Genomic DNA, 18,849 nt, shown 5'->3' with positions numbered 1-18,849 from the left:
GATTCTACAGATTCATCATTCTCGGGGAGAGGAAATTCATTCTCATCTCCATCTTAATCGTGAGGTTTGCCCTTCTGGTCCTAGATTTTTCCACAAGGGGAAACAATTTCTCTGCATCTACCCTGTAAATCCCACTAAGATTCTTGTATGTATCAATAAGGTCGCCTCTCAATCTTCTAAATTTCAACATGCACAGATCCCCCGAATCAACCTCTGCTTTTAAAACAATCACCCCATACCGGGGACACATCATCCTGCGATCTTAAAAGAAGTGGCTAGTGTGTTAATTGATGCACTGGTTTAATTTTGCAAAATTCTCCACAATCAAGGAAGAGTCCTTTAAATTGGAAACTAGAAAATGTGACTCCTCTACTCAAAGAGTGAGTGAGACAGAAAGTAGGAAACTACAGGTCATCCACCAGGACCCATTGTGAGGAAAGGGTGGATAGATTAAGGCTGTGTCCACTGGAGTTTAAATGAACAAAATCTGATTTGATTGAAACGTATAGGATGCCGAGGGGTCCTGAAATGACTTTCCAAATGTACGTATATCTTATCCCTCAAAATCCTCTCAAGTAACTTACCCATCACAGATATTAAGCTTACTGGTCTATAATTCCCAGGTTTTTCTTTGCAGCTGTTCATGAGTAACAGCACATTTGCTACCCTCCAGTATTCTGGGATCTCAGCCATGGCTAACAATGATGCAATATATCAGCCAGGAACCCCACAATTTCTTCTCTATGCCCTATTTGTTAAAGCCTAGCTGTAAGCTTAACTAAATGCTCTCTTAACGAGTCTTACCATTTCCAGTGATTTATGGGCACATCTATGTTGCTACACCCCTTTCAGATTGGTACTTCTTATTTCATATTGTCTCACTGCATTCTTCTATACAAATTAATCACGTTACTTCCATGTGCTATATGGCATGTATCAGCTGTTCATACATTTCACTATCTTGCTGTTAACCTTTTAAAGTTTTCTACTATCCTCCACAATATTCCAAAATTTGTACTATCTACAAATTTTGAATTATGCTCTACACAACAGGTCTATGATAATCAGCAAGGACAGAGCTCTTTACACTAACTGTTGGGTACCTCCACTGTAAAACTTCCTCCAATCCAACAACCATCCATCAAATGATAGTCCCTGTTTCTTGATACACACTTAGAGTTGCAATCACGTAGCCTTTTGGAAATCTGTACAGATATCAACAGCATTATTGCTCAGTACATGCTCATTAGCAGCAGTGTGTACCATCTACAAGATGCACTGCAGAAGTTCACTGAGGCTCCTTATACAGCACCTTCGAAATGCACAATCACTTCCATCTAGAAGGACGAGTGCACCAGATACCTGGAATACCATCAGTAACAAGTTCCCCTCCAAGCCATTTGCCATCCTGACTTGGAAGTACATTACTGTTCCTTCACTGTCTTTTGGTCAAAATCCTGCACTTCTGTCCCTAGAGGCATTAAGGCTCTCCCGAAGTATATGGACTGCAGTGGCTCAAGAAGGCAGATCACTACCACCTTTTCACGGGCAACTAGGGATAGGAATAAATGTTAGCCCAGCCAGTGACATCCAAAACCCATGGGTGAATATATAAAAAAACCCTCATCGAATTCTACTGCTCTGTCATCAAAAGAACTCCAGCAAGTTACTTAAACATGATTTATCATTAACAAGCCAGTGATGGCACATCTTATATCTAACACTTACACAAATGACTGGTGATTTTGTTTTGAAAACTTCCTGAGGGCCTAAGTTAAATTGACAGGCCCTTCTTCTAACAAGGCTGTAACAATTGCAATTTTCCAGTCTTCTGACACCATTCTTGAGTATTAGGGAGATTGGAAAATTGTGGTCAGTGCCTCCGAAATTTCTACCCTCACTCCCCCCAATATCTTCAGATGCATTTCATCTGGTCTAGGTGCCTTATAAATTTTAACTACAGGCAGCATGCCCGATAGCTCCTCTATACCAATTTAAAACTCTTCAAATGTCTGTTGTAGTTCATCTTTCACCAAGACCTGGGCAACATCTTGTTCCTTCATAATGAGAGACTGAAAGCTTTCCTTTAGTGCTTCAGCCATATCTTCTTATGTCAAGCATAAATCCCCTTCATAATCCCTAACTGGCCCAAGTGATCCTTTTATCATTTATACGCTTGTAGAGGATTTTCAGAATTCCATTTTGTGCTAGCTGCTAGTGTCTTCTCATTCTCTCTCTACTTTTACAAATCCCCCTGAAACTTTTATATTTACCCTGGTTTTCTGTTGTATTCTCGATCTGACAATCTGTTAAGCACACTTCATTCACTATAACTTCCACCATCCAGGAAGCTCTGATTTGTTTGCCTGCTCAGTCCCCTTGGAAAGAACGTATTTTAATTCCATCCAATCTACCTTTTCTTCACAAGTAGCTTGTTGCTACTGTGCTTTAATTTCTTTTATTCATTCACAGATGTGAGTGCCAATGGCTAAGTCAGCATTTATTGCCCATTTCTAATTACGCAGAGGGCAATTAAAAGTCAACAATAGTATTGTGGGTTTGGAGTCACAGGTAGGCCAGGCCAGGTAAGGGCAGCAGCTTGCTTCCCTAAAGGCATTAGTGAACCAGATACGCTTTCCCCAACAACTGTCAACAGGTCTATGGTCATCATTAGACACTTAATTCCAGATTTTTATTTAAACTGATTTTGAATTACACCATCAGCTATGGCCAGATTTGAACCTGAATCCCCCAGAACATTTCCCTCGTCTCTGAATGAATAGGTCTAGCAATAATACCACCTAAACATCCCCTTCCCAAGCTTTGCTGCACCTCCACCAAATCTTGCTCTTTTGTTTCCCAGAAAAGACTAGATCTGTTTTAGATAGAATCCTGGAGGTCTGGCAGCAATCAGGGAAAGAGGGGTTTGCAGTGATATCATTTCCCTTGAATGTGCCACAGGAAATTGAGGCAATGCCATCCCCTGGTGGCAGCAAGTAAAAGTGCAGTGCTATATTGTAGATTTCTCCATAATGCATGAAAACTATGTTTGTCACAGTTTTACAAAAGATCATTCTATGAGAAATTGATTTAAATATGTTTTTTTTTAAAATGGTACTTTATTTTATGCTTCATCATCTGAAATGATTGTCATTATTGGGGCTTCATACATAGTTACCGATTCTGTCAGACACCCTGACAACTATGAGAAAGCGGCGAAGGACTGTAATATTCTACCCATTTCTGTCTCCAGTTTCCCTGTTCCTCCCCGGCACATCAATATATCCTGATTCAAGCCTATGCCAATGGTTTTCTTCAATAGCTTGGTCAAATGGAAAAGAATGAAGTAAAGACTTGCATTGATAAAGCACTGTTCAAAACCTCAGCAGCTCCCAGGCTCTCACTTTGTAGATGATTGGGAATCAGAAATTTCTTTGGGTTGGACGTTATGGGGTTTGGGTTATCTCCTCTGAGCTAAAGGTCAGTCAATCAGCATCTTGTGACATGGAATTTGGCTGCTTCATGGCAATAATATGCTGGAGGTGACCATGGTTGGATTAGAGTGAGACTTCTGTTCCATAGTGACAGGTGGGTCCCAGTTTGGAAGAGCGACTGCCCGACAATCTCATAGACCAGCAGCTGTAGTCCCAGCAGCACCAGAAGAGAGTAGTATTCATTTGGATTACTAGCAAGTCCTGAAGAAGTGTAGATGTCTCCTTGTCTTGTGTAAGTGTGGCTTTTGGGATGGCACAGATGGTAGATTCCAGTGAGGTGAGGCAGGGGAGAGGACCAGGGGGTGGGGACAAATCAGAGAGTCCATGAGGGATAGGAGAAGTTGGGGAGTAACATTTTTGATGGTGAGGCCAAATAAGGTGTACTCTAGTGGTTGCTCTAAAGACATTACAGAGGAGATTTACCAGGATAGTTCCTGAGGTGAGCTATGAAGAACGGTTGGATAAATTGATGTTGTTTTCCTTGGAAGGGTGAAAGTTGAAAGGGGTTCTCATTGTGGTTTATAAGATTATGAGCGGCATAGAGAGGTCCAAAACCAAAATGTCAACTTTCCTGCTCCTCCTATGCTGCCTGGCCTGCTGTACTCCTCCAGCTCCACAACCGTGTTATCATTGACTCCAGATTCTGCAGTTCTTGCTATCTCAAGGCACTATCTTTAGAGTTAAGGTGTTTACTAGGAAAGAAAGCTTGGATTTAAGGTAAAAAGTAGAAGGTAAGAGGAGAGTTGAGGACAAAGATTTCCTGCCCACAGAGTAGTGGGAGCCTGGAGCCTATTGTCTGAATGAGTGAGTTGAGAAGATTTGTAGCTCAGGTTGAGGTTCTGGATGTGAGTTTGCTCGCTGAGCTGGAAGGTTAGTTTTCAGACGTTTCATCACTTTTTTTTAAATTTGAAAAAATATACTTTATTCATTAGATGTACAAAAAATAAAACAGATTTATACACCTACCCAGTCATGCAAGCCGCTCCGGGTTACCCGGGGGTACATACACCAACTAAAGGAAAAAAAACAAACAAAGAAGAAAAAAAAACAAAACAAAGAAAACACCCCGGCAGTCATCACCCCGCACAGCCCCAGTTGGCCCCCTGCCAGTTGGGGAAGGCGCCAGCTGGGCCCAGTTACCAGACAGGGTCCTTTTTTCAATTCTGGACGAAGGGTTTCATACCGTGGTCTTTCCCCACCGCGCCTTGGCGGCGGCTGCCCCAAGCTTTAGCGTGTCCCTCAGCACGTAGTCCTGGACCTTGGAGTGTGCCAGTCTGCAACACTCGGTCGCGGTTAGTTCTTTCAGCTGGCAGACCAGCAAGTTGCGGGCAGACCAAAGAGCGTCTTTCACCGCATTGATGGTCCTCCAGGCGCAGTTGATGTTGGTCTCGGTGTGCGTCCCGGGAAACAGCCCGTAGAGCACGGAGTCGTGCGTCACGGAGCTGCTCGAGACAAACCTCGACAAATACCACTGCATCCCCTCCAGATCTCCTGTGCATAGGCACACTCCAGAAGGAGGTGATCAACAGTCTCATCCGCCCCGCAGCCGCCTCTAGGGCAGTGTGCGGTGGCACAGAGATTCCGGGCATGCATAAAGGATCTCACTGGCAGAGCCCCTCTCACCGCCAGCCAAGCAATGTCCTTGTGCTTGTTTGAAAGTTCTGGCGTGAGGCATTCTGCCAAACGACTTTGGCAGTCTGCGTGGGGAACCACACGACGGGATCCACCCTCTCCTTTTCCCGAAGGGTCCTGAGGATACTACGTGCTGACCACTGCCTGACAGCCTTGTGGTCAAAGGTGTTTCCTTTCAAAAATTTCTCCACGAAGGACAGGTGGTACAGGACGGTCCAACTACTCGGAGTGTTCCGCGGCAACAAGGCCAGGCCCATCCTTCGCAACACCGGGGACAGGTAGAACCTCAGTAAGTAGTGACACTTGGAGTTTGCGTACTGAGGATCTACGCACAGCTTGATGCAGCCACACACAAAAGGTAGCCATCAGGGCGAGGGTGGCGTCCGGTACGCCCTTTCCCCCATTTCCCAGGTCTTTGTACATGGTGTCCCTGTGGACCCGGTCCATCCTCGACCCCCAAATGAAGTGGAAGATGGCCCAGGTGACCGCAGCAGCGCAGGTCCAGGGAATAGGCCAGGCCTGTGCCACATACGACAGTACCGAAAGCCCCTCGCACCTGACAACCAGATTCTTACCCGCGATGGAGGGGGACTGGAGCGTCCACCTGCCCAGCTTCTGCTTCAGTTTGGTGATACGCTCCTCCCAAGTCTTAGTGCACGTCCCAGCTCCGCTGAACCAAACACCCAGCACCTTCAGGTAGTCTGTCCTGACGGTGAAGGGGATGAAGGAGCGGTCGTCCCAGTTCCCGAAGAACATGGTCTTGCTCTTACCCCTATTGACTTTGGCACCCGAGGCCAGTTCAAACTGGCCGCAGATGTCCAACAGCCTACTCACCGACCGACGATCGGTGCAGAAGATGGCGACGTCGTCCATGTACAGGGAGGTCTTGACCTGAATGCCTCCGCTGCCTGGGATAGCCACGCCCTTCAGGGTCACGTCCTTCCTGATGGATGCGACGAAGGGCTCCACACAGCACACGAACAAGGCAGGAGAGAGCGGGCAGCCCTGTCTGACTCCAGATCTGACGGGAAAACTGTCTGATTCCCACCCGTTGATCGAGACTGCGCTAACGATGTTGGTGTAGAGCAGCCGGATCCAATTGCGGATGCCCTCCCCGAACCCCAATTTGGAGAGGACGTCCCTCATGTAAGCATGAGAGACCCTGTCGAAGGCCTTCTCCTGGTCCAGGCTGACAAGACAGGTGTCCACCTGCCTGTCCTGCATATAGGCGATCGTATCCCTGATGAGCACGAGGCTCTCAGCGATCTTCCTGCCCAGCACAGGTTTGGTCAGGGTGAATCACCGACTCCAGGACAGACCTGACCCGGTTGGCTATGACCTTGGCCAGGATTTTGCAGTCCACGTTCAATAGTGAAATGGGACGCCATTTCTTAATTTCTTCCCTCTCCCCTTTCCTCTTGTAAATGAGGAGGATGATACCCTTCCTCATGGACTTGCACATTTCCCCTGCCCAAAGCGCACTATTGTACACCTCCAGCAGGTCGTGGCCGACCAGGTCCCACAGAGCGGAATACAGCTCAACCAGTAAGCCATCGCTCCCAGGAGTCCTATTCCTCTCCAAGGACTTGAGGGCTCTGGTCAGCTCATCCAGGGATATCGACTGGTCCAGCCACTCCCTCGTGTCGTCGTCTAAGACCTGTGTGATAGACGACAGGAACGACTCGGAGGCTGTGCTGTCCGTGGGCTTCGCATCATACAGTCCGGCATAGAAGGATCTGCTGATCCTCGAAATGTCGGGCCGAGACGATGTCAGCGAGCCGTCATCCTCCTTCAGCTGGCTAAGCACAGAGCTCTCTTTGTGCACCGTCTGAAAGAGGAAACGCGAGCACATCTCGTCCTGCTCCACGGAGCAGACCCTAAACCGGAAGATTATCCTGGAGGCCTCCGCGGCGAAGAGCAAGGCTTGCTGGCCCCTCACCTCGCGGAGGTCCTCCGTGACATCGACCCCCATCAACTGCAGAAGGAGCAGGTTCTGCACCCTTTTCTGGAGTTGCAACAGCTTTCCTCGCCTCTCTCTCGCCTTCCGAACACCCTCGAGGACAAAGAAACTCTTGATGTTCTCCTTCACCATCTCCCACCGGTCGCCCGGAGACTCAAAGAGGGGCTTCATGGTTCTCCAACTGGCGTACTCCCTCTTAAGCTCCTCGACATTCTCTGGGGTCAACAGAGTTGTGTCGAGCTTCCACGTCCCCTTGCCGGCCGGCTGGTCGTCCTGTAAGTGACAGTCGGCCAGCAGGAGGCAGTGGTCAGAGAAGAACACCGGCTCGATGCCGGTGGACCTGACCGAGAACGCCCGTGACACAAACAGGAAGTCTATCCTTGAGCGAATAGCCCCGTCTGGCCGCGAGCAGGTGTATCTCCGCTGCGCTCCGTCTGCAGGGGTGCTGAAGACGTCGAGCAGCTTGGCGTCCTTCACCATGCCCATCAGGAATCTGGACGTGACGTCCAGTTGACTCCCCCCACCCGCTGTCCCCACGCCGGATCTTCCATCTGCATCGATGATGCAGTTGAAATCTCTGCCTAGGATGACCGGCCTGGACGTAGCCAGCAGGGGTGGAAGCCGCTGCAGGACGGCCAACTGGTCACTCCGTACCGCTGGGGCGTACACGTTGATCAGCCTCAGGGGAGCGTTCCTGTAGGTGATGTCAGCCACTAGGAGGCGCCCACCCCACCACCTCCTGAACTTGAGAGATGGTGAAGTTGCGCGCCCCCGCAGCAGAATAGCCAGGCCCGAGGAGTGACAGTCGTTACCCCCCCCGACCAGATCGAAGGCCCACAGGTCCAGGTGCCGGACCGTTTCCCGTACCTGCCGAGGTGCGGTATCCCGCACTCCTGCAGAAACAGGAGGTCCGCCTTGACGGTGGTCAGGTAGGCCAACGTGGACACACATCTTGCGTTGGTCTTGATGCTGCGCGCATTAATGCTCGCAACTCGTACCCCCATTGTGGACAGTGACCGCAGTATCCTCCCGAAGTCCAAGGTCCAGCCCCTCCATCTGTCCCTTCATGCCCATTGCCCGGGCTAACTGCTGGACGCTCTCCGGGCTGAGGAAACCGTCCGTGCTGCCTTCCAGGTGGCATCCCCCCCATCGGGGGTACGGAGGCAGGAGAGTCCAGCTCTGGGTCAGGCTGGGGACGCGCTGTTTCCTCCTTCAACCTGGAAGTTCCAGGGGGCCCTCCAGGGCTCCAGCGGCACGTGGCTGGGTGTAGGAGGGAGCCGCAGGACGCCTCTCGTTTCCTGGAAGTGGGGTGCTGCTTTCCTTCTCCCTTGAGATCTTTAGCTTCTGCTTTGGGCGGACCTCCTCCAAATCTCCCTCGTCAGAGGATCTCTTACAGCCCCCCTGTAGCTGCCTCTTCCCACCTGATGGTTGCGGTGCCTGTGCCCGCTGGCGCGCCTTCCTCCTCACTTTCCGGACCATCATCCACTCCCCTGGGTCACCTGTCACCGCCCCCATCGACTACGGGTTGTCGGGGGTCGGGGAGCAGAGCCTGCAGGGGCGCTTTGCTGGCCTCGGGTCCATCCTGTGGGGCTGGGCCCTCCTGCATGACCTGGCCCTCCTGCACATTAGTGGGGTCCTTGCAGGGCACTGGTGCCTTCCTCTCCTCCAGGGGGGCTGGCCCCGCATTGCCCCTGCCGGCGACCTGGGCGTAGGTGATCCCCCGCTGTGGACATGCCCTATAGAGGTGGCCTGCTTCCCCGCAAAGGTTGAAGCTTTTCTCTTGTGGGCAATCCTTTGCAAGGTGTCCCTCCTCCCTGCAGTTCCTGCAGATGGTGGCTTCGTAGTCAACCGCCACGTGACCTGACCTACCACAGGCATGGCAGACTTTAGGTTGCCCTGCGTAGGTCAGGTAGCCCTTGCTCCCGCCGATCACAAAGCTGGACGGTGGGTGTACGAGGTTCCCGTCCGCGCCCATCCTCAGCGTCACCTTGACCTGCCTCTTACTGGTCCAGATGCCAAAGGGGCCCATGATGTCGGTTAGGTCCCCTTCCACCTTCACGTACCTTCCAAGGAAGGTCAGGACATCAGCTGCTGGCACATGCGGGTTGTACATGTGTACAGTCACCATACGGCTCCTCTGCGCTGGCATCACAAACAGCGGTCAGTACAGAGAGGGGGCCCTCACCTCCTTTCTCCTTGAAAACCTCCAGGAAGCGCTCGCAAAGCTTGGCACTCCGGAAGGTCACATCGTAAAAACCTCCTCCGGGGAAATCCTGCAGGCAGTAAATGTCCGCAGCAGCGAACCCACAACAGTCCAACAGGACCCTCTTCACGAAGAAGGTGCGGTCCATAGGTGCACCTTCATCCACCTTCTTCACGGAAACACGGATGGTGTTCCAGACCCCATGACCTGGGGCACAAGCACTTGCTGCCGCCATCGTTGCAGGTTGGCTGCTCACCTGAACCAGCATTAGGCCGAAGCCAGCGTTAAGATCCACCAGTTGCAAGGGTGCACAGCCAACCCGACGTCTTCCTTCCACCTCCAACACAGTCACGCTCTCCTCCTCTCGGTCCACAAAAGAATGGGTCTTTATTTTGTTCCGGATGTAAGCTGGTTCACTGAGTTCAACAGTGAGCCTCCGATGAAGCACTGGTATTATGTCCTGCTTTCTATTTATCTGTTTAGGTTTCCTTGGGTTGGTGACATCATTTCCTGCGTTGGTGATGTCATTTCCTGTTCTTTTTCTCAGGGGATGTTAGATTGGCTCCAAATCAATGTGTTTGTTGATAGAGTTCCGGTTGGAATGCCATGCTTCTAGGAATTCTCGTGTGTGTCTCTGTTTGGCCTATTCTAGGATGGATGTGTTGTCCCAATCAAAGTAGTGTCCTTCCTCATCTGTATGTAAGGATACGAGTGATAGTGGGTCATGTCGTTTTGTGGCTAGTTGATGTTCATGTCTGAATGAGTGTTTGAGTCAGAAACGTTTGCAATATTTAAGCAGCATTTAGATATTCACTTGCATTGCCATAGCCTCCAGAGCTATGGGTCAAATGCTGGAGATGGGAAATGTGTTGTCAGATCTTTGTTATTTGGTGTGAATATGATGGGCTTATGGTCTCCTCTAGTGCTGTAATACGAATAGTACTTTGGCTTAGTAATTGGCGGAGTAGGCTGAGAGCAGACCTGATTGAAGTGTATAATATTTTCAGCAGCATGGATATGGTGGATAAGAAGCAGCTTTTCCCCTTAGTTGAAGGGCAAACAAGGGGACATAATTTTAAGTTGAATATTAGGACCTTTGGAAGGGATTTGAAAAAAACATTTTTCATTCAGAAATTCTAGAATGCAATGCCTGGGATGATAGTTAAGGCAGGAAACCTCATAACCTTTAAAATGTACTTGAGATGCCCTAAATTCAGGGCTATGGGTCTAGTTTAAATTTAGAACAGTTCAATTGGCACAAACTCGATGGGCCGAGGGCCTCATTTATACTGTATTGATTCTATAACTCTTCCTTCCTGTTAGTAGTACGTGCAGTGAAAGCTGCTGGGTCGCTTGCTTTGGCCTCCATCACCCTCTCATGGACTAAACATTTTGGCAGAGGCAGAATGAAGTCCTTACATAGGGGCCTGAATAACCCTCAGGGCAGGTGAACTGTCTGACACCTTACAGCCTCCTTTAATATGTGAGACAGATCACAGAAGTGGGTTAACAAGACTCCACACGTCCCCCACAAAATTCAACCTTAGCAGGCATGGAATGAGTGAGGGGAGTCACCACTTGTACTTGAAATTACGATTCAATAGAGTAAAACAACTTTGGCACAACTCCAAAAGCATAAAGGACTTTTGAAATAAGATAATAAAATGTGAGGCTGGATGAACACAGCAGGCCAAGCAGCATCTCAGGAGCACAAAAGCTGACGTTTCAGGCCTAGACCCTTCATCAGAGAGGGGGATGGGGAGAGGGAACTGGAATAAATAGGGAGAGAGGGGGAGGCGGACCGAAGATGGAGAGTAAAGAAGATAGGTGGAGAGAGTATAGGTGGGGAGGTAGGGAGGGGATAGGTCAGTCCAGGGAAGGCGGACAGGTCAAGGAGGTGGGATGAGGTTAGTAGGTAGATGGGGGTGCGGCTTGGGGTGTGAGGAAGGGATGGGTGAGAGGAAGAACGGGTTAGGGAGGCAGAGACAGGTTGGACTGGTTTTGGGATGCAGTGGGTGGGGGGGGAGAGCTGGGCTGGTTGTGTGGTGCAGTGGGGGGAGGGGACGAACTGGGCTGGTTTAGGGATGCAGTAGGGGAAGGGGAGATTTTGAAACTGGTGAAGTCCACATTGATACCATATGGCTGCAGGGTTCCCAGGCGGAATATGAGTTGCTGTTCCTGCAACCTTCGGGTGGCATCATTGTGGCAGTGCAGGAGGCCCATGATGGACGTGTCATCTAGAGAATGGGAGGGGGAGTGGAAATGGTTTGCGACTGGGAGGTGCAGTTGTTTGTTGCGAACTGAGTGGAGGACACCTCCGCTCAGTTCGCAACAAACAACTGCACCTCCCAGTCGCAAACCATTTCCACTCCCCCTCCCATTCTCTAGATGACACGTCCATCATGGGCCTCCTGCACTGCCACAATGATGCCACCCGAAGGTTGCAGGAACAGCAACTCATATTCCGCCTGGGAACCCTGCAGCCATATGGTATCAATGTGGACTTCACCAGTTTCAAAATCTCCCCTTCCCCCACCGCATCCCTAAACCAGCCCAGTTCGTCCCCTCCCCCCACTGCACCACACAACCAGCCCAGCTCTCCCCCCCCACCCACTGCATCCCAAAACCAGTCCAACCTGTCTCTGCCTCCCTAACCAGTTCTTCCTCTCACCCATCCCTTCCTCCCACCCCAAGCCGCACCCCCATCTACCTACTAACCTCATCCCACCTCCTTGACCTGTCCGTCTTCCCTGGACTGACCTAACCCCTCCCTACCTCCCCACCTATACTCTCCTCCCCACCTATCTTCTTTACTCTCCATCTTCGGTCCGCCTCCCCCCCTCTCCCTATTTATTCCAGTTCCCTCTCCCCATCCCCCTCTCTGATGAAGGGTCTAGGCCCGAAACGTCAGCTTTTGTGCTCCTGAGATGCTGCTTGGCCTGCTGTGTTCATCCAGCCTCACATTTTATTATCTTGGAATTCTCCAGCATCTGCAGTTCCCATTATCTCTAAGGACTTTTGAAAGTTCAGTGACGCTGTTAACAGGGCACTGTCGCTTTGAGTGCCTGAGCTGAATAATGAACAGGCTATTATCTCAAACTTAGCTAGCATGCTTCAGTCTTTCTAAACTGCTTGACTGTGCTATGATCTTTTTGCACTGTCATTTCACATGTTTCCAATCCCAATCTATCATCTGGAAATGGTAGTCGGTGAATTATTATTCATGTCGCATATTGCTATTTATGACCTATTAAAAATAAGGAACATTAGGAATCTGTTTCCAACTTCCAGCCATTCCTACTCTGTAGTCATGTTTCAAGCAGTAATTACTCCTGATTACTGCCCACAAGGAGAATCACCTTGTTCAAATAAATTGCAGCTGAATTTACTGCCAGCTGTAAAGTAAAATGCCCAATCAGAATATTCACATAGGAAACTGTCTATTTAATAAGCAGGAAATGAGACACTTAATCTGGATATGATGACAGGATATTTCATCCAGTCCTGCTGATCAGAAATCTGAAAGTTCCAAACAAGGAAAGTTCACTTCCCATGGTCAAAGACAGTACAGACGGCTGCTTGTGAGGCAGACAGACACCAACAGTGTGGCCTCAATTCCCAGAGCAACTGGGATAACTGTGAAGGTCCCTCCTTCTTAACCTCTCCCCTTGCTCAGGTTAAACCATTACCAGTCTCCTCTCCCTAATGGGAAAGTGGCCCTAAGATCTGTTAAGACGATAGCGACTTTACCTTTAAGACAATAGGAATAGTGGGTAAATGAGCGCTCAACGGCCAGTTTTCCAACACAGGGCCGAGTCTCTGGGCCACCTACAATTGTAAAGAGGCTAGGAGATGATTAGCTTATTGACACATGAGCAATGTAAAGAGAGGGGACTGCATTCTCTTCCTCCGACTCTTCACATGTGAGAAAGAATGCTCAGTAATGGTAGAGGGCAGCTGCACAGAGTGTAATCACACTGTGTGTTGGGGGGGGGATGTGGTGGAGGTGAGCACGTGCGTTTATATACATACATGCACATGCAGGTGCCACGGGTGTGTGTGTGTGTGTGTGTGTGTGTGTGAGACAGAGACAGAGACAGAGACAGAGAGGCAGGGGAGGAGGTTGAGGGTAGGGGTATGGTTGTGGTGGCCTGGCCCTCATAAACAGCAGAGCACATGGGGAAATTCAGTCAGAGCACAGCGAGAGTTCATAAAGAGATTCTCTGAGGAGCTGCTCCTTCAAGCACAGGTTGGTCCTCTCTCTGTGCTCCCTATGGTCTCCAGGACCATGAGTCGGAGGATCAGGGTGCCATGAGGAGTCATTTACGGTGGCTGGCTCTGAGCTGAAAGAGAGAAGGAGGGGGTGAAATGAGAGGTTGAGAGGGAAGGAGGGAGGGAGGGAGGGAGAGTGGGGGTTGAGAGGGAGACAAAGAGATGGAGGAGGGAGAGTTAGAGAGAGGGGGTTGGGGTAAAAAAATGAGAGTGAAAATAGAAGAGAAGGGGAGGCTACATAGAAGTAGGCCATTCAGCCCTTGAGCCTATTCCATCATTCAATGGGAACATAGCTTATCTTTGGCCTAATTCCAAATGCCATCCCTTAATACTTTTGTGAACAAATATTTATCTATTTCAGATTTAAAATTGGTAACATTAACAGCTGATCTAGCAGAAATTTGTCAGGGGTATGAGAAATGGGAGCAGCAGGGGTTTGGTCAGGGACAGAGAGGAAAGGTAGCTGAATTCCTTCTGAATGAATACAGACTCTAGATTAAGGCTGCATATGTTCAGGAACTACTAAACCCATGGGAGAAGAATGTAATGAATGCTTTTGCAATGAACGCTGTGTCAGGGTTTTTAATCAATTCATGGAATGGGGCATCACTGGCTAGGCCAACATTTATTGCTCAACCCTAATTGCCCACAAAACAGTTAAGAATCAACCACATTGTCACATGTCAATGGGTCTGCAGTCACATATAGGCCAGACCAGGGAAAGACTGTAGTTAAAATCTGGAAAAAAAACTGCAGATGCTGTAAATCAGGAACAAAAGCCAAAGTTGCTGGAAAAGCTCAGTAGGTCTGGCAGCATCTGTGAAGAAAACAAATCAGAGTTAACGTTTTGGGTCTGGTGACTCTTCCTCAGAATAGTAGTTACCTTTGTTAAAGGCATTCATGAACTAGATGGGCTTTTCCCACAATCAGCCAATAGACACTTAATTTCAGCTTTTTATTGAATTTGAAGTCCAACATTTGCCTTTGTGCAATTCAAAGCCAAGTCCTGAGGATATTACCTGGGCCATTAGATTACTTGCCCAGTGGCAATGCCAAGAGGCCATTGCCTCCCCTGTTAAATTTAACTCTGAAAATGGCAAAAGTAGTAATGACCTTAATAAAGTTTCCAGGTTTGAGGATAGATAATGGATATGTATTACCTTTAACCTCAACATGTTGTGGAAGGTGCTTTCAGAGTGATGGCTTTTTGTGCGTAGGTTTGTGACAGTTATTTTAAAAAAAGCTTACATTGCTGGCTTATGTTATTGTCTTGGGCCAATTTAAATACAGTGGGGTCAAACAAGTTAAATGTTTTAATTGCATGTTGTGACTTTAGGTTTAATTGAGAGTTAATAATTATTGAGGATATTCTATTTCAGTTTATGGATGATGACAAATACCTTATATGTTAAAACATCCCCGGAAGGTGTTGTTACTGTAGAGTTGCAAAAATGAGCTGGTGAGGTTGAAAAATTAAGCCCTGAAAATCAAAGAATAGGCCTCCAAAAAATCTTGTGAACTCCCATCAGGGATTGGAGGGATATTTGGAGCAGTGTTGATAATAGTGAAGGAAGTGAGGGGGTAGGTTTAACAAAAGGGTAGTGGGGAGGACTAAGGGAAGAAATGTATGGAAATCACCAGATTTCTCCCCTTGGCACTGACCAGAAGCTCTCAACAAGAGATCACAAATAGAATTATAGAATCCTGACAGTGTGGAAACAGGCCATTGAGTCCTCACTGAGCCCCCCGAAGGGTATCCCACCTAAATCCACCCATCCCTGTAACCCTGCATTTCCCATGACTAATCCACCTAGCTCACATATTCCTGGACACTAAGGGCAATTTAGCATGGCCAGCCCACCTAATCTGCACATCTTTTCACTATGGGGGGAAACTGGAGTGCCAGAGGAAACCCACACCGACACTGATCTACACATTTCTAAAAGCTACAAAAGACAACAAGATGATAACTAGGGAGAGGGTGGGGCTTTCAAGGATAAAGGAGGGAGCTTGAGCTGGAGGCAGAGAATCTGGGAGTGATCCTAAATGAGTACTTTGCATTGGTATTCATCCAGGAAAAGGATATGGAGGGTAGTGAAATTTGTGTGGAGCATGCAAATATGCTACAGCATTTTGAGATCAAGAAAAGAGTGGTGTTGAATCTCTTGCACATTGAGGTAGGTAAGTCCATAGGGCACAATGGTATCTGCCCCAGATTTTTGTGAGAGGCAAGAGAGGAGATTGCTTGGGCCTTGAACAAGACCTTTGTATCCTCGCTCACCACTGGAAAGGTCTGGGAGGACTGATGAGTAGCTAATGTTGTTCCTCTGTTCAAACAGGGAACTAAGGATAATCTGGAAAATTACAAACCAGTGAGTCTCACATTGGTGGTTGGGAAGCTATTGGAGACAATACTTAGGGATTTGATTTATGCACCATTGGAAAAGCATGGCCTAATTAGGAACAGTCAGCATGGCTTTGTGTGGGGCAGGTTATGCCTTACTAACCTGATTGCATGTTTCCAGGAGGTGACAAAGTTAATTAATAAAGGTAGAGCAGTGGATGCTTTTTACATGGGTTTTTGTAAGGCTTTCGAAAAGGTCCCTCATGATAGGCTCATCCAGAAAATTAAGATACCTGGGATCCACAGTGACTTGGCCATGTGGATTCAGAATTGGCTTGCCCACACAATACAGGTGGTAGTGGTGGAAGGGTGCTTTTCAGCTGGATATGACTTAAAAGAAATTGTAAATGGGTGGGTTCGTGAGTTTGTAGATGATACAATGATTGTTGGAGTTGTGGATAGTATAGAAGGTTGTCAAAGAATACAGGGATAGATCATGGATCAGTTGCAGATATGGGTGGAGAAATGGCAGATGGAGTTTAATCCAGGTAAGTGCGAGGTGTTGCACTTTGGGAGTTCGAATATTAAGGAAAAGTAGACAGTTAATAGCAGGACCCTGAACAGCGCTGATGTACAGAAGGACCTTGGATTTCAAGACCATTGTTCCCTGAAAGTGACTATACAAGTAGATAGCATTATAAAGAAGGCATACGGCGCACTTGTCTTTATTTGTCAGGGAATTGAGTACAAGAGGCAGGATGTCATGTTTGCTGCTTTAGAAGACTTTGGTTAGGCCACACTTAGAATATTGTGTTCAATTCTGGTTGCCACATTACAGGAAGGATGTGGAGGCTTTGGGGAGGGTACAGAAGAGGTTTTCCAGGGTGTTGCCTGGATTAGAGGGTATGAGCTACAAGGAGAGGCTAGAAAAACTCAAGCTGGTTTCTCTCGAGTGGTGAAGACTGAAGGGAGACCTGATAAAAGTCTATAAAATTTTAAGGTGCATAGATAGGGTTGACAATCAGAATCATTTTCCTCAGAGTTGGAATGTCTCATACTAGGGGGAGGGGCCTGTGTATTTGGGGTGAGAGGGAGAAAGTTCAAAGGAAACGTGAGGAGAAGTTTTTTTCACACAAAGTGACAGAATTCTGGAAATCACTGCCAGGGGTGGTGCTAGAGGCAGATACGACAAGGGATATTAAAGGACTTTTAGATAAGCACATGAATATGCAAGGAATGGAGGGATATGGACCGATAGCAGGCAGAAAGAATTAGTTTCATTTGGTGTCATGTTTCGCACAACATTGTGGGCCAAAGGACCTATTCCTTTGATGTATAGTTCTATGTTTAATATTAAACATTAGCTGGACAGACTAGAAAGAACAGCTTAATCCCAGCAGTTGTGATCTTTAAGAGGTTCTGGCACAAATGTGATCAAGGTCTATTTCCCCGAAATGATTGAAGAGAGGCTGAGTTGCGCAGTTACATCAATGCTGATGTCATACATGATGCAATACTGAGATGTTTTCATAAAAATGCAATCATAGTTTCTCATCCTGTCCATTGATCAATTAGGGACACCTAGATTCAAGCATCCCTGTATTAAATATATATATACAAATACATCCCTGTATTAAATATATATATACAAATAATAGTCAAATTAATAAAGCTGCTCATCAGTCATGTTACGTATGTCCCTAATAGCATTGAAATGCAAACTTCTGCACATACATCTGACAGTGATGCATAACCATGCTAACCTACACCTTCCCCATACAAAGAATATGATCACTGGTGGATGCCAAACTGAGGAAGTCAATCCACTTTCGAAGTGTTAAAAGACAGGGTCTTGACAGAAACAGGGCTGGGTATGGTAGATAATGGACCAATCATCGATACAACATTAAAAGATCACCAGGATTTGCACAATGCTATTAGGGACATACGTAACATGACTGATGAGCAGCTTTATTAATTTGACTATTATAGCACTAAATGCTACTTATGATCTTTTTTTGGTATTTTACTATAAATTATCATTGTATCAGGCAACTAGAAGGACATCAGTATGCGAGCACTGACAGCGGCCAAGTCCATCAAGGGACTAATCTTCAAACAACTTCATGGTCAAAATTGGCACATTCTACCATGATTTCAATCTAGTCACTATGACCATGTTGCATTATTCTTCCTCAACCCTTTTGCACTATTTGTCCTCTTCCAACACCCTCTCTGCACTGAGGCTAATATAGTGGGACTTAACTTGTCTAAGATGTTTTCTACCTGGAATCATAGAATCCCTACAGCAGGCCATTCGGCCCGGAGTCCACACCACCTCTCCGAAGAGCTTCCCACCCAGGCCCGGGCTATCTCTATAACCCTGCATTTCCCACAGCTAACCCATTTAGCCCACATGTCCCTGAACACTATGGGCAATTTAGCATGGCCATCTATCTAACCTGCACATCTTTGGTCTGTGGAAAGAAACCAGACCACCTAGAAGAAACCCATGGCCCGATGTGGAGAGAATGTGCAAACAGCATACAGTTACCCAAGGCTGGAATCAAACTTGGCGAACAAATGAGCCATCATGCTGTCCTGATATTGTTAAAGCATGTCTATCATGTTCCTCTCACATCTGCAGCATCACCTCTGGAGACCCCACAGATCGGACATTAGCTCCTTTCTCTTATACATCGACAAGTTGTCCCTTGATGATTTCATTCCATTGATCTAGGTTCACATTTCACAAACACTCTAAAGACACACAGGTCTGCCTTTTTCACTGGTGTCAATACCTCTATTGCCTTCTGTTAGATGTCTAACATTGGGGCTTGGATGAGAATTGAAATGCTTCAAGGTGGAACATTAGCAAACATAAAACTTTGCCGAGTTTTCCAAGGAGTGGCAATCTCACACAATTTGCCACACTGCCCCTTCG

General features: G+C 47.6%; 1 protein-coding gene across 1 annotated transcript in view; it reads right to left on the bottom strand.

The window, feature by feature from the left end:
• Window positions 1-18,849, bottom strand: part of thbs4a (thrombospondin 4a) — a 135,116-nt gene that overhangs the window by 95,431 nt on the left and 20,836 nt on the right. The gene's annotated exons all lie outside the window — the stretch shown is intronic.

Source organism: Stegostoma tigrinum, chromosome 3, assembly GCF_030684315.1.
Source record: "Stegostoma tigrinum isolate sSteTig4 chromosome 3, sSteTig4.hap1, whole genome shotgun sequence".
Lineage (NCBI taxonomy): Eukaryota > Metazoa > Chordata > Chondrichthyes > Orectolobiformes > Stegostomatidae > Stegostoma > Stegostoma tigrinum.
The sequence above is the reverse complement of the archived record's forward strand: the minus strand, read 5'-3'. Positions and strand labels throughout refer to the sequence as shown.